The 15,807-nt window shown below is 42.0% G+C and overlaps 1 protein-coding gene across 8 annotated transcripts in view; it reads left to right on the top strand.

Moving 5' to 3' along the window:
- PPARA (peroxisome proliferator activated receptor alpha) overlaps positions 1-15,807 on the top strand; it is a 71,553-nt gene that overhangs the window by 32,845 nt on the left and 22,901 nt on the right. Inside the window, exons 2-5 of one of the 8 annotated variants that reach the window (XM_015870642.3) lie at positions 2,999-3,097; positions 3,772-4,207; positions 7,452-7,581; positions 8,868-8,919. The gene's annotated coding sequence lies outside the window, so the exon portion shown is untranslated. Of the gene's footprint in view, positions 1-2,998; positions 3,098-3,771; positions 4,208-4,347; positions 4,389-4,542; positions 6,005-6,790; positions 7,582-8,867; positions 8,935-15,807 lie in introns of those variants that run through there. The other 7 variants (XM_015870635.3, XM_015870648.3, XM_015870673.3 and 4 more) reach the window with 7 other exon arrangements.

Below are 15,807 nucleotides of genomic sequence, written 5' to 3'. Positions count from 1 at the left end.
AGCCCATTCTAGTGCCTGACCACCCTTTCTGAGAAGTCATACCTCCTGATGTCCAGCCTGAATCTCCCCTGCCGTAGCTTGAAACCATTCCCTCTGGTCCTATCACTAATGGCACAAGAGAAGAGGCCAACCCCCAGCTCACTATGACCTCCCTTCAGGAAGTTATAGAGAGCTATAAGGTCTCCCCTGAGCCTCCTCTTCTCTCCGCTGAACATTCCCAGCTCCTTCAGCCTTTCCTCATAAGGCCTGTGCTCCAGACCCCTCACCAGCTTTGTTGCCATCCTCTGAACACATTCCAGGGCCTCAATGTCTTTCTTGCAGTGAGGGGCCCAAAACTGGACACAGTACTTGAGATGCGGCCTCACCAGTGCTGAGTACAGGGGAACAATCACCTCTCTGCTCCTGCTGGAAACACTGTTTCTGATGCAAGCCAGGATGCCATTGGCCTTCTTGGCCACCTGGGCAAGATTACCTTAGAAACTACTGTCTTGGTCCACAATTTACATCAACAGCACCTTAAACATCTGTAATGGAAATTAAATATAGTTAAACATAGCTATCAACTTTAATCTCTTATTTTGTTGGGAAATTAAACCTTACTTAGACTAAAGAATAATCCAGTATCTAGAGAGTTTTGTGGAAAATTATGCTTGTGTAAACCTGTAACCTGCTCTCTGGTTCTGTCCAGGACTTGTCATATTAAAATGAGGCAGGTGTGCTTGAGATGATTTATCTTAGAACATTTTCATTAACCACTCTTAGAATTTTGCTCTAGTATAGCCCAGGGACCTGCATCTAAAGCCAACCAGCCCTCAAAGACAGCCTGCCCTAAAACAACCATTAATCCCAGCACAGACCTTTCTGTGACACTTCTGCAGTGGGACAGGTTTTCAGCAAGAAAGATAAGGATGGACTCATGTCACATTTGCTTCTGTTTCACCAGCTTGGTTGTGTAAGTGGGTTGATTTGGAGAGAGAACCAGTCCTTTAAGAATAATTTGCATATTGCATATGCACTAAGCCATGCATTTAACTGATGTAACTTGTGTTGTCATCTTCCATTTATTATCACTTGGGACTTTTGACTTTGTGTTATTCTGAAAGATCACAAATGGGCAGGATCCAGCCTGCAAAAATTATGCATAAAACATCTTAAATTACACTCAAAAGTTTTGATATATTTCTTTTAGTGAGTTCTGTTTATAAAGCTTGTTCTTTTGTGAGAGTCTGGCCACCTCTTTTCCTTTAGGGAGAGTAATTCAGTTAAACTGAAATAGTTTTCAGCAAGTGAACAGTAGCCCATCATTAAATCATGAGCCACAGAAAGAGAAATGGAGCATGAGCTTTTCCAGCTTATGAAACACTGGATATGCTGTTTGGGGCTGCACTTTCTGTTCAGATAAATGCCTAATGGGAAGGCCCCACTTTACATCTCGTAGTGACCTTGTTAAGAAAGTCTTTCATGATGACACAGCAGACCTGAGACACATTGTCTGTTAAAATTCCTATCACTGGATAAGCAAGAGAAACCACAGCAAATATTTGAGCACAGGGGCAGCCCACTTCCTGCATGTCACCAGGAGCTAGAGGAGCTGGCAAAGGCACAGCGAGCTTTTGCTGATCCCATTCCCATAGCTGTGATCCATGGGCTGACTGGATCCGCTCACCTTCTTCCACATAGCTGCTGCAAGACTCCCTGCCTGTTGTTTAATAGCCAGGAAGACATTCTTGTTTTGCAAATGAAAACATTTTATTGCAGAAAGACTACGTGTGATGAAGACCTCAGACAAAACCAGCTAGATGCCGAAAAGATGGAAAATCAGCCACTGCACAAGTCTGACTGCTTGTTTCACAACTGTCAATCCATTGAGCAACACCAATATTGTTATTGCACTTTAATAGAATGCAACAGTAATTATAGCTTATTCCATCTAAAAGCCTGGTAAATAATCTAATATCAGACTTCTAAAAGCTTGCACATTTGAACATGGATGTTTCAGATATTTAGTGTCATTAAGATCTGAATTGTGATACGAATTCATGCAACCCTGTCGGGAAGCTGAATGCAAAAAAGCACTTTCAGTACCAAATAAATCAGCAAGGCCTCCCGCTTAAATGTTTGAGGATGTATGTACTGCAGATACACCCTGCAACACCAGCCATTTTTATGGGCAAATCACAATCTATGGAAAAGAAAACACATCCAGTGGAGGGGTCTTGGGCCACGTGGTTCTTCACTGACTGTGCTGCAGACAGAGACTGCTGCAAGCTTGGCTATTGGAGAGCGTGGGAGGGGGAACCCATGGCTTGTCAACAGGAAATGGCCCACAGATTATTTTAAATTCCAATAAACATTTTAAAGTTTTTACTCAATGCGGGATCACATTAATGTGCAGCCCAGTAAAACACATAGGAAACATCTCTTGGTGCTCAGGAAAGACAGCTAAGCTCAAGAGCTAGGACAAAGCCTGGCACGCTTCTCACTGGAAAAGCAAAGCCCTGACTCTGATGAATCTCTATCATCTGTAAATTCGAAAGGCAAAAGCCTGCAACTGCAGGCTTTTGTTTTTGTTGTTGTGTGGAATTTTACTGTAATGCTTGCACAGTGCCATCTCCAAGACTAGCAGTAGAAGTATGCACATGAATAAACCACCTAAAGCTAAATAACTTTTAGGTGGCTTCCTTGAAAGAGGGCAACTAGTAATATTCTTAAGGGCTGATCATTAACTGAAATCAAAACCTATTATATTTGTAATTGTACAGAAGACCATCTTAACTGGGTATATTTTCAGGGAAACAAATGAAAAAAAGAAAGAAAAAAAAAACACAACAAAACCCAACAACTGGGCAAAAGCAAACAATGATAAGCTGATCCCAGATAACATCTCTTATTGTCTGTGATCCTTGTTATCAGCTGGGCTCCCTTACATACAGACTGTGTGGAAATATGTAGGTGTTAAAATTGGGAATTAACTTTCTAAACCTGCTAATTCTTGCAGCATTGGGTGTTGGCCTGGCTTGAGATGAACTTGGAACAGCATGACTGGTTGAGAAGTTGGGCTGCCTCCAGAACACATTTGAAAAGGTCTTCAACTATGGTAATGTGTCAGCTTTCCTTAGCTTTGTTGTTCTGCTGTTAGCTGCTGTTTTCACTGAGGCATGTTCTCTGGTTGTGCCACAGTCTCTATCATTGCTGTTTCTGCAGTGAGTGCTCCAGCCTGCAGGTCTATGTGCTTAACCCAAAGGGTGAGAAATGTTGAGGCTCCATGGCAGAGCTGTCTTTCTTTCTCTTCTGGTCCCATGTTTCTATTTTCTGAACCATAGGAACAAAAATAAGCAAGCCATGTGCGTATGCTCGATACATGTAAATGATCTTCCTTTTGGAAGCACTTGAAACACGTTGTGTTTTCTCCATTGACTGCTCCATACAGTAATGAGTAAGAATATGAAATTAACAATGCAATTATACAATTACAAAAAGCAAGCCAGTGAGATATCGCTTTTGTAGCGATAACCACAACAATTACAATGATAATGAAGAAATGCAGTATTCATAAGCAGTCAAGGAGCAGTAACGAGGGGGGGTGGAGGGGGAGGGGAGAAGGGGGAAGGCTGTCTCCTTTATAAACCACAGCATTTGTGTTTTGGGTTACCTTGAGAAGATTTAAGAGATTAAAGAAACAAAAGTCTTTGACCAAGTTTTGTTTAGGTTCTTGCTTTCTTTTAGTCAAAACTCAGGATTTTACACCGTAGATGTTGCCTTTACTTCCAGAACAGAACGGAGCTCCTCATCACCACGTCCTCGGGCCCTACTCACGTTCCACCCCCTTGAGGGCACTGCGAAGGCCCTCAGGGCACAGTCCCTAAGCGATTCTTACGGCTAAGACCCGTTTGGGCTTTATTAGGCGAGAAAGAGCTTGAGGGGCCGCACTAAGGACGAGGCGAGGGCAGCCCCCGTGTGGTACCGCGGGGCGGGAGGGCACCGGTCACTCGCCCCCCTCGTGCCGCCTGAGCGCCGCGCCTTCACGTGAGCGCCCGGCCCCTGCCACAAATAGCTCGGGCGGGCGGATAAGAGCTGCGGGCGCAGACTTTGTCCCCACACGGCCGCCTTCGCTCTCCGTCGTGCCGTCTCTCCGCACCGCGGGGCCTCCTCCGCTCTTGACGGAAAGTTTCAGCGTCTCGGCCTCGCCTTCTCCCTCCCGAGCGCGGTGAGTACCGGAGCGGGCGAGAGGACGGGAATGGAAGCGGAACGGCGGTGAGGGAAGGGAAGCGGGGGGCGAGGAGGCTCCCCGCCAATGGCGGGCGGCCATGGCGGGGGGTGTGTGCCGCGACCTCACTTCCGGGACCTGTCACCGCCGCCCGGAGCCGGTCGTGAGGCGCAGGAGCCGGGTACTGCGTCCCACCTCACGGGGCTGCTGCCAGCGGGGGCTGCGAGCGCTGCGAGCCGGCGGGACTGCGGCACCGGGGGGCGGGTCTCGGCGGGGGACGCGACGCCGCCGGCCGCAGCCCGGCCGGCCGTGACTGCGGGCGGAAGGAACGCGCGGCGCTGCACGGGGGCAGCCCCGGCCGGGCTGGTGGGGGGGCGAGGGAGCGGGATGGTGCCGCTGATGGCGTGGCTTTACTTATTCCGTCTGTTCTCCTTGTGCTTTGCTGTGTTGTACGTTACCGCCGTGTTCCTTAGGTTGGATGTTAGGGAGAAGTTCTTTACGAGGAGAGTGGTGAGGTCCTGGAACAGGCTGCCCAGGGAGGCTGTGGATGCCCCGTCCTTGGAGGTGTTCAAGGCCAGGTTGGACGGGGCCCTGGACAACCTGATCTAGTAAAGGTGTATATTTGGTGGCCCTGCCAGGCAGGGGGGTTGGAACTACATGATCCTTGAGGTCCCTTCCAACCCGGGTCATTCTGTGATGCCGCTAGCCGGGGCAGGGAACTGCTGGCGAGGAGATGCTGTGGGAGCCGGGAGCTGAGGGACGAGCGAGGGCCGGCCCTGAGTGGGGCCGGGGTGTTGGCAGGGGGCAGCGTTAGGGGCTGTGCGCAGCGTCGGTTGCTGGGGAGCAGTCGGGGTGGCTCGGGTTGGAACGTAGAGCCACCGTAGAGATGCCTGGTTCTAGAGTCCCGTCACGCCAGGTGCTGCCTCGCACAGGGCACTGCGTCCGCCCAGCAGAGCAGCAGGTGTGAATCGGGACGGGGGCAGGGCACGAGCTGCCTCCTGCAGGCCGCCCCGGCCGGGAGGGCCGCGCTCTGCCCGAGCGGTTGGCAGCGGGAGTCGCGTATCGCTGTGAGGAGGGTCTGGAGTTGCTTCCCGAGTCGCCTGCGGGCTGACAGAACGGAGTGCTGACGGAACGGCTGCTGCGGGGCCCTGCGGGGCCGCCTGCCCGCTGCCTGAATGGCACCGAGCGGAAAAACTGCGCTCAGAGTCACGGGAGGGAGTGCTACGAGGGCTCGCCTGGTACTTTCACATTAAGATCAGCGTTGTGTCACCAGCATGAAGCTGCCCTGTGCTCCCAGATGGAAGCTGAATGAGTACGGGCTTTGGCAGCTGGCTCATCCCAACTGATATAATTGGGCAGTTTGGCATCGCTTTGGTAGTGCTGCACAGAGACGTTGCACAAGTTTTGCTGGGAAGGAAAGATTTGATCCAATTGTGCTTTAGAACACGTGCAAACTTTCCTGTTAGTATCTCATGCTAATTATTTGGCTGAAATTCGCACGGTCTTTGCAGGTAGCAAAGTGAGAAGCCGTTAAAATGCTCCCTTGATATATCTTGAATCGCTGTCTTAATGCTGAGGATACCTGGCTGCATGCTGGCACCGAGGGCAGCAGTGGTACATGTGATGTGGTCACACGCTGCTCAAATCTAAAGCAGCATCGTAACCTTTGTTCCCTGGCATGAGCTGTCCAGCCAGCAGCCCTGGGCTCTTAGTAGCTTTTCATGGCAACTTGTTGGTTTTTACGTAGCACAGCGTATAGTTGCAGAAGGATGAGTGCGTGCGCAGACCTTATCGGAGGTTTGTACAACCGCGTAAATAGCACAACCTATTGCTTTTCCCATCTTTGGAAGGACCACTTGACACAGGCCAAAAAAAGTTCTTATCAGTCTGCTGATGCCTTGTATTGACTCTAATCCTGGACAGTCAGGCAGTATAGAATTCTGTTGCCTTGTATGATCCCGTGAGTCCTAAAAACCTGGCATTTTTCTCACCTGTAGTTCAGGGTTGGGGGTTGTTTTTTGTTTGTTTGTTTGGACTCTTTTTTTTTTCAGTATCTTAATTTCCTGTGCATGCCCCTCCAAACTGTAGTGCTTTCAAACAGAGTTAGGAGGCTTAAACCACAGAGTAGAGGCTGCATTTCAGTTGTTTTTAATAGTTTGTGTTGAGTGTTATAAAAACTTAAGGGGAGAAAGCATTCTACAGCACAGTAGGATAGGCAGCCCAGGGTGTTCATCTTGTTCTGGAAAATAGATTATAGCACTTACTCTTTACCTGAATTGATCAGACAGGGGGAATATATATATATATATATATATATATATATATATATATATATAATTCTCAGTGTTTTGAAGAAGCTCTTTCTTCAAAGTTGCAAATAAAACCTCCTTTATTATTATTACTACTAATATTATTACTTGTTTTTTAACCTCTCGTTTGAATTGTTTTAACTTACCTGCTGAGATCTGAGCACTGAGTTGTCGCTCTTGCAACTGGAATATCTGTTACAAGAGGAACAAGACAATGCCATACTTGTCCAGGAAAATAAATGATGCTGAATTTGTATCTATTATAAATTATTATTTTTATTTTTTTTTTCTTGCAGCATTTTGGAATTTGAACATTTTAAATCAAATCTGGCATCTCTTGCAAAATCCCTTTAAAACTTTAATTTGTTTGGTTTTGAGCTGAATGGCAGAGGAGTCAACTTAATCAGACTATAACTTATTTTTATAGCTATGTTCGTGCTGCCCTTTTTTTCTGTAATGCTTTTCTGTAACTATACACGTGTAACAATAAAATCTCTCCCTTTGGGGTGTGATTGGTAGCTGAAAGGCCAATTGCAAAGACATCTTGTGGGATGCTTGTGTGTCCTCCTCAAAAACCATAACAGTTTGTCCACATAAACGCTGGAACATTTGTGAGAATGCTTATGAGTAGAAGAAGTGTTTTGCTTTACAGTAGATAGTGAAAATACCAGAAGTATGGATGCTAGTTAGCTAGATGTCAGCGTGGTCCTGATGTAAAAGTAAGCGTGTATTAACAGCCTCGGTCATAGAGAAAAAATAAATAGTATTCACCCAAGTGAAATAAGGGTTCATTGGTGGCCGGGTATTTGTTTGTTTCTGAAGGGACATAAAGAATGAGAAAAACCATTGTATTAATGATATCAACATAAAATTAGATTGATAAGGTTTCAGAAACATTGTTGATTTCTTTTTTTCTTTTATTTCTTCTTTAATAGAAAGACTATCAACAGCATTTCTTTTTAAATGAAGAGCCACTTGCTGTGACCGATGTGCACATGAAATGGAAAGGGAACAGATTATGGAAAGCGGCTTCTGTTTCAACCTTGCAAGATGCTGCGTGAAGTGGTGAGTGAATATGTGGGCTGAGAACTGCTTTGGCAGTGTCTCTGAACTACTAGAGAAGAAAAAACATTTGAGGTAGTATATCTGTAAGGAAAAATTGTTGTAAAATAGTCAATTGACCAAGAAAGTAATCTGAATAAGTTGTGCGAGCAGTTGATGAAAGGAAAGTCACGGAGAACAGAATAAGCAAGATTTTGTTATGTTGTGGTGTCCATTTTCTGTGTTGGACTTCTACATGGAATGACGTGTGTAAAGGTGTTATCCAGTAGAATTCTGAGTTCTTAGTATTTTAGAAGTGTTTCAGAGTGTTCAGCATCTCTCAGGACCAGGTGTATAAGGTTAAATATTGAACAACTCTTCTTTGCAGGAGAGCACTGAGTGGTCACTGAATGAAAAAGTCCTGTAAGCTTAGACTCTAAATCAGCACTAGACTCAAAATAAAGTGAAAATTGCTCTGTCTTAAAAAGTGTCAAACATTATATGGATATAGGCAGTTTGCTGTGTGACCAGATTGCATTTGGCATTGAGATGTTGCCAAATGTGATTCGACTTCCTCATACCAGCTCTAATGGTTTCTGCTTATGAAACAGTATTTATTTATAAGTGGCTTGAATATATGTTAAAATATCTGTGAAGTATAATCATTATCCAGTGAAGGGCTCTTTCTGCACAGATTGTTACAAATTATAAAATTCTACTCACAAGTTTTCTAATCCTGATTTAGGCTTGTTACATCACCGTGTTTCTTCTCTGAGTTTTAAAGCGCTCTAAGTGCAAGCTGTGGAAACTTCCTTGTGCTTTGCAGCTTGAAAGATGAGAACTAGCCCAGAGGATAGTTCATTGTGCTGTACTATATTCACTGAACGTATCATTTTAGGTTCAAGTTGTCTCACACCTGTGGAAACACTGACAGTATAAGGTATATTAGCAAGCAGTTGGCAGGTTAGCTGTCCCTCTCGAGAACTGCTGATGCACAATAATATTTGGTTTTGTTGTACAAATTTATTTATAAATAGAAAGATTAACTATTATTTAACTTTCCTAATAGCAAAAGAATCTTGGCCAAAACAAATAAATAAATAAATATAGCATCTGCCTTGAGAAACTGGGAGTAATTTCTTGGCTCTTAGCAGCTGCTGAAGTTGTAAAGTTCCAGCCAGTTGTAATGCACGTGAAAACAAGTTAGTCCAATATTTTCCTATTTTCTACTGTAGCCTCATATGATAACATAATAATAATTTATAACACATAGACTGCTACATGCCTGTTTTATTTTAATTATTTACCAGAAATGACTGCTACAACAGTTCACAGAAGAAATCACTGAACTTAAACCAGAATGTGAGTGTCCGGATGGTAAGAACTTTTGTCTATTAGTAAAATCTCTTGGAACGTGAAGACTTCCATTGCTGTTGACGCTTCCTACTTGCCTGTTAGTTACAGATTCAGCAAGAATGTTACTAAGCACATGGCATTAGAGTAACATTATGGGCTCATAGAAAAGAAAACAAACCCTTCTCACATCTTCATTCAGTACCCATGAAAAATATTTCCCAGAGTAGTTAGAATGAAAAATATGGTATGAAACCACTTGGATTTGAGGGTGGTAACATGGAGATGGTGAGTGCTTTGTCAAAAGAGGGTGATTTAGAGACTCCTGGGTTTACTGTCAGGCAGTGCTTGATGGCATTCTTTGCCATGGGGTTGATGAATGTTCCATTACAGCAGTCCACAAATGTACCTGCTCACAAATGAAAATAAAACAAAATTTCAGCCCACAGTTCATAGTCAATATTGTGGGATTGTTGGCAGTTTTTAGGGGAAGATAACAGGAACTCCACATTGCCAATTTAAACATGATGTTCCTGATGAAGGCTAGAACTGGATTTGTCATGAAGGTTAGTAGTTCTAAGAAGAATTTGAAAAAATAACCGGCATAGTTATGCACAGAATATTGGACACTTACATTTAGTCAGTCAAGTTGGAAAAGATTAAAAGTGAGTCTTCAAATCATTTTTAGGCTGTAGATAAATGTACAGTTTGGAGTTAGTGTGCTGCTTTACTGGGGTATTCTGGGTGGATTTTTTAATTATTATTTCTTTATTTATTTTTGTCAATGCAAGATGCTGTGTGGATGCAGTTTCACTAGAGAAGAGCCTTATAAACAAGAGAGTGCTCTGTCAGGTTAGTTACAGGTTGATTCTGACAGGTTAGTTACAGAGAATTTTGCTCTGTGAGCATATTTATATTATTAAGCTGTACGTGTCTGAAATTTAAAAGTGGTTTAGTGTGTGTGCTCATATTATGTGTAGCTGCCCAAGGAGAAGAGCATGTAAGAATTTTGAGCTGTTTTTTATCCCGAAAATAATTTTTATTATTTTATTTAATTACTTATTTACTCTCGTTGGAAAAAAAAGACAGAAGCAGGCCAGACTGACTAGAGATAAGTCAGGTAGTAGCTTTATAAAACAGGTGGCAGTGAGACGAGAGTAGTTTTTAGCACAGGATGCTGCTTCTGAAAAAGGCAGCAGCTGCACTTCTTATGTACTGTGCTTCCATAGAGATGTGACTGTACATAAACAAGCCAATGTTTTCAAACAGCTGCTAAATGTTGAGCTCTTATATGGGTGTTTGGGGCATCTGATTTTCAGCATTCTGCTGTAATTCTAAGGTTACAATGAATTGCATTTTCTCAAGGTTACAAATCCTATAATAAATTCCATGAGAATTCTTCAATAGCAGTTATCCTTTAAGAATATGGAATTGCTTATTTTGCTGCTATCAATCATTTTATTTCTTTTCTACCTAGTGTGTGTATGGAAAAAGAAGAATAGAATGGGATGTCCCCTCTCTATTGTTCCTGAGAGCCTGGTAGCGAGAAGTGTGATTGCATGGCATGGCTTTAGCTGATCTGGCAATTGCTGTTGAAGATCAGTCGTGCTCCTGCTTGTGCTTTTCTCTTCTGCTGTCAGCCATGTGTTTCTGTCCCTCCTCATTGCTGCCCCTTAGTGAGTCTGTTCAGCTATCTCTGTCTATTTACATTTTTCCCATGTTATGTTTTTACTGGAGCCAAATTGTTTCACTGAGGCTGTGTCTATACTAGGTAATAAAATATGTTAGGGACTGTTCTCTGGGCCTAGAGCTAAGTGGAAAGGTTGTGCTCTAGTTTGGGCTTCCTCCCAAACCAGCGTGGCTGCATCTGAATTGCCAAGGGAGAACAGTTCACTGTTTGGCCTCTGCTGTCCCCTTAACCCTGCTTGAGCATTTGTCTGGGAGAGCACTGGGCTGAGATGGGCCAAAATGGTGTCAAAGAGAGCTCTAGCTGTCTGGCTCGAGCCTGCACTTTTTGTTTTATTTACTGCTATACGTGTGGTCAGGGAGGTCAGATGTGAGAGGGATGTGAGAGCCAACGCAAAGGCAGGCTGGGACTGCAGGGCTGGAAACCGAGAGGGAAGGTAGAAGACTGACAATGTCAGGGAGCAATGGCAGGGGTGTTCTTTTGATGTCAGGGAGCTATCAGATTGCTTAAGCTGGCTGTACTCTTAATGCAGCTTTATTTTGCAGCACCATACTTCTGTTTGACTCTGCAAGGGGCCATAAGTACTGTATCCCTGTAGCTGATTATTCAAAGTTTGCTCAGTCAGCTAAAATGTCTCACAAAGTACATTACAAAGTAATGAAAGCATCTATATGACTTCATAAACAAGATTTTTTTTTTATCCTGACTACTTTGTTAGTCTGATGGTTTTTGTTCCATCTTCCTGTAATGTAGTTGTTTCCTTATTAAAAAAAAAGAAATAAATGGGGTGGAGTGGCAGCAGTAGTGGTGACGCTGCAGTGAATGCAGTGCTGTTAAACCAGTAGGTAAATACCCTTTACAGCTTGCAAAGGGCAAGCAGAGAGCTTAGATGTTAGGAATACAATTGGTCATTTCGATGTTTTTGATCACGCAGGAGTGACAGGCTTGTGATCTCCATCCTGTAGCAAATGACCTGATTTAGAACTGTGAAGTCATGTGAACCAAGTGTATCCTCTATCTGACTTGTCAGTAGCCTGGAAGTACAAGTGCTCGATGTCCGTTTGCCAAAAAATGTAGATCCTTTGAATTCATACCCACTGACAGGACTCCAGTGTGCGGTGTTAATTTGTTGTAGACTTTGTTTCTGTGTGATAAAATGATTGTGAAGAAAAACTGCTTGTGGCAGGAATTTCTAAATTACTGGAACAAAACTGAAGTGAAAGAATTTTGTTTCACATTGCACCGTAGGTACTCTGAGTTGTGGCATGCCATTAAATCAAATTTGGTTTACTTTTAGCAGTTGTTTTTTTGTTTGTTTGGTTGGTTTTGGTTTTTGTTTTAAATTTAAATGTAATCACTGAGCGATGGAAGCCTGTAAAAATACTTTGAAGGAGTGAGTAAAATCAATACCTTGAAGAATAAATAAACTAGCCTCCAGATGCTGTCTGAAGAAGACATTAGAGTTTGCCTACTGGTAGAAGAGTACAAAAGCTAACTCACTGAGATTTCTCTATTAACTTTCAGAAGGAGAGAGGGGTTTAATCTGTAATATCCTGTATGAAGGTCACTCTCTTCTATTGGATATAAGTCTTACTGAGCTGAAATTAGATTATCAAATATGTCATGCTAGTATATCTGGGCAGGGGAGTGAAGTTTATCAGTGAAATAAAACCGCAGAAAACACAGTGATGTTCTTCTCCACTAAGAAAGCAAATTCAGGCTTCTTGAATCTCTTCCAGAAACAGATGTAAATTTCACTGTAGCTTTTCAACTAGCAAATAATCATGGTCTGTTATGTTTGATGATGAATCATGCAGGGGTTTGCAGATGGTGAGAAGAGTGCAGCTGTGCAGATACTACAGGAGCTAAGATAGAAGACTGGAGGACTCGAGCAGATGAAGGAGGTGTTTTGAGGGTGGGTTAACATGGCTTATGAATGAGAAGGCTAAGACAGCTGAAAGAGTATTGATGCTGAGCATGCTGATGTGAAGCCAAAAACTGAAATCTGAGATTTGTGGATGGGGAGAGTGCTGGAGGCTGAAAAGAAGATCTACTTGGTGCAAAAAGACTTTTTTAGTGTTGCTAATATCTAAATCAGAAGCTGTAGCACTATATGTCAAAGTAACTATGTGTTTGTCTCAGGCCAAAACAAGGAGACCAAGCCAAGATGGAACTTTAAGCTGTAGATGAGGCTTCCTTTTAAAGAGGTACCTTTCAAAAGAATGCTGAGCACCTGTAGAAGCACTACTCTAGTTGCACGTAATGGTGCAAAGGTGTGTGTTTTTTATTTTGATTTTTCTGGATAGGGCCTGTATGATGAAATCAGAGATGGCAAAGCTGGGGTGTTTACCAGGTGAGGAAGCTGTGTCTGACAGGTGCCCTAAAAAGGGGAGACAGCAAGTCTCAGGTTGTGGTTGAAGGACGGGTAAGATTCAGGCAAAGCTTTGTGTTATCTTAAAGATAGAAGGAATAATCTTGGAACAATGTGCTACAGAATCCAAATCATCCTTCACCTTCTTGCATTAAGTAGCTTTACTTGAATCCATCTTTCTCCTTTTTTCCTCTCTCTCTTTGGTTATAAAGAATCATTTCAAAACAATAGCTATTTGCTTTATTTGGGAAGACTGTTCTTACTACAATCCCTCTAAGAACTACTATTTTTGCCTACAAGTCTGAAGTCCGTAGCCAAAGTGAATATTTAACACTATTTCAAAGACAGCCAATTGTCCTTTTCTTAATAAAGTATGTGATTAGAAGTCAAAGTGAAGGACCCTGTGAAACTGTAGAATGCTTCAAGTACTGACATAACTTCAAGCATCCATCGTGCAGTTTCTGTGTTCTACAGATATTTGTAAATGTAAAACTAACACTGAAAGCAAACTGTAATAGATGCATTTTTTAAAGGGGAGTAAAATATCAGAATTATGCTTCTAAACTGCTATGTTAATAGCCATCTTCAGGACTATTTTCTCATATCTTTTAGACTAGTTACTTCAGAAATTCAGGTTTACGCATTACAGTCTCCCTTCCTCTTCCAATAGCTTTGAACCTACAAGTCTTCAAACCCACAATTTGGCAAATGAGTGGTGGTTGCAAAGGCTTTGAAGTAGTAGAACTTCTATAAAAGCTGGAAGCTGGAAAGAAGAAAGGAAAACGTGTTATTGATCCCACTGAGGAAATGATGCAATATGAAATTGAAAATTATCTGTGCTGATTGGCCTGTCAGTTGCCAGTTGGCACAGGGGCAGTGGTGAGCCAGTTGCAACATGCAGCTCTGAGGCAGCTGCAGCACATGTGCACTGTTTGTACAGTCAGTAGTTTAGAGATGTTGCGTGGGGAGAGGTAGCTGGAAGTATGATGAGAGAAGGAAAGATAGGGAGACACAGTAGGATGTTGTAGGATGACAATGGCTTGAAAATGTTATGACTTTGAAAGATAATCAGTAGAGATCAAAGCTTTTTATTTCTTCTTACAACAGTTGCCCTTTTCCCAGTGTTTCAGTGCTATTGACAGTAAAAAATATATATCAATATGAATTCTACCTTCCATATTTGTATATTGTCACAGCTTTATACTGCCTAGTTTTTATCTCTTTGCTTGAACTAATGAAGTTATGCAAGACCTCAGAAATCTTGTTAGCAGTTAACTTAAAACTACTTGGTATCCTTAAAATATTTTAGACCATGTTGCAGAATATCAGGCCTGGTATTAGGCTGTATTCAGCTGAAGTATTTTTGTTATAGGAACATTTCTTTGCTGTCTTGAATGATCAGCAAAGACAAAGTCATACTGGGATATCACAAAACAGTTCCTCAGCCTTCATTTTACTTTAAATTTAAACCGAAGGCAGATATTTCTATATACAACACAGTAAGAATTCTTAGTCCTAGGAGTATGTTATTACTGGTCCTGTCAATAAGGAATTATTAACAATACATACCGACATATATAGCACATGTAAGGGTCCGTGGAGATGAAACGAATTCTTACATCCTAGTCTATAGGAATGCATTTTAAGACCTTTGTACATATATATGAACCATAAAGACTGTTGCAATATTATTGAATGTTTAGAAATTGCTTCTCACTGTATCCACAAAGTCTTTGGTTGATTCCATAAACTAACAACAATTGATTTTAATTTCTATTTATAAATAGTTTCTGTCTGAAGCATCTCATTTGTTAGCAGCAGCTACTAGACATCTTTGCTTTTGAAAGTGACATCTTTCTGAATGGGACAATTGTGTGTTGTTTTTTGTTTTGTTGTTAATCAAGTACACGAACAAGTAAAAAATCTGAATTATAAATGTTTATATTACAGTATTATCAGTAAGTGTAATGGAAAGCAACCAAGAAACTTGCCTAGCACAGCCTCTGTGTGTGTTAGATTATAATTTCAATTGACAATTTTTTTGCACAGATGTCTTTAATTTTTAACCTTCTGAAGTTTATTTTTACCACATGTAGTAAAAACGTACTTTGCAGGAGACTTAGCACGAGGCTTATATTTTATTTACTCAAAACCTGATTATATTGAAGATAATCATTTAGTCACCACGTTAAAATGCAATTTGTATTTGCCTCTTACTCTTGTATATCTTTATCCTTCAACAAATGACGTTGCTGTAGAATGTCAGAGCATGGTTAGAATATCGCTGAGAAGTTACTTTGCATAATGTAAGATTCATTGCTCACACGTGCAAGGAAACAATTGCAACATTTCAATTTAGTCTCGAGGATCAGGTTTCCAATGAGGAGCAAGTTAGGACAGATGTGTAGGCTGTTTGTAAATGCTGTACGCACAGAAACAGACCTTGACTTGAACATTAAAACTTGGTTTTATGTATTATTTTCTTTTAGAAATGAGCACTGAAAATAGTTTAAGGCATCTAATAAATTCACGTAGTTAATAAAATAAATCACAATTTTGTTGTTGTTGTTGTTTTGTTCAAGTTCTTTTAATTCTGGACATAGTATACATAGGGTGACCTGAACTGTGAATTGGTTCAAACAATTGGCTTAGGTAATTATCTTGTCAGACAGTATCACAAAGATAGATAAGGAGGTTTGGGACAGATGGGGAAAAATCAGGGAGCTTTCAGTTCATTAATGGGATAATAAAAATACAGCAGGTAGTCAGAGGACGCATTTGAGTGAATGTGACCTTGTTCTTGGCTCAAATAGCAAATGCATAAACGCCATGTTTGTCT

The sequence above is a fragment of the Coturnix japonica genome, chromosome 1 (genome assembly GCF_054131305.1).
Source record: "Coturnix japonica strain WE chromosome 1, WE-NBRP24, whole genome shotgun sequence".
Classification (NCBI taxonomy): Eukaryota; Metazoa; Chordata; class Aves; order Galliformes; family Phasianidae; genus Coturnix; species Coturnix japonica.
This window is presented reverse-complemented; position numbering and strand designations above follow the sequence as displayed.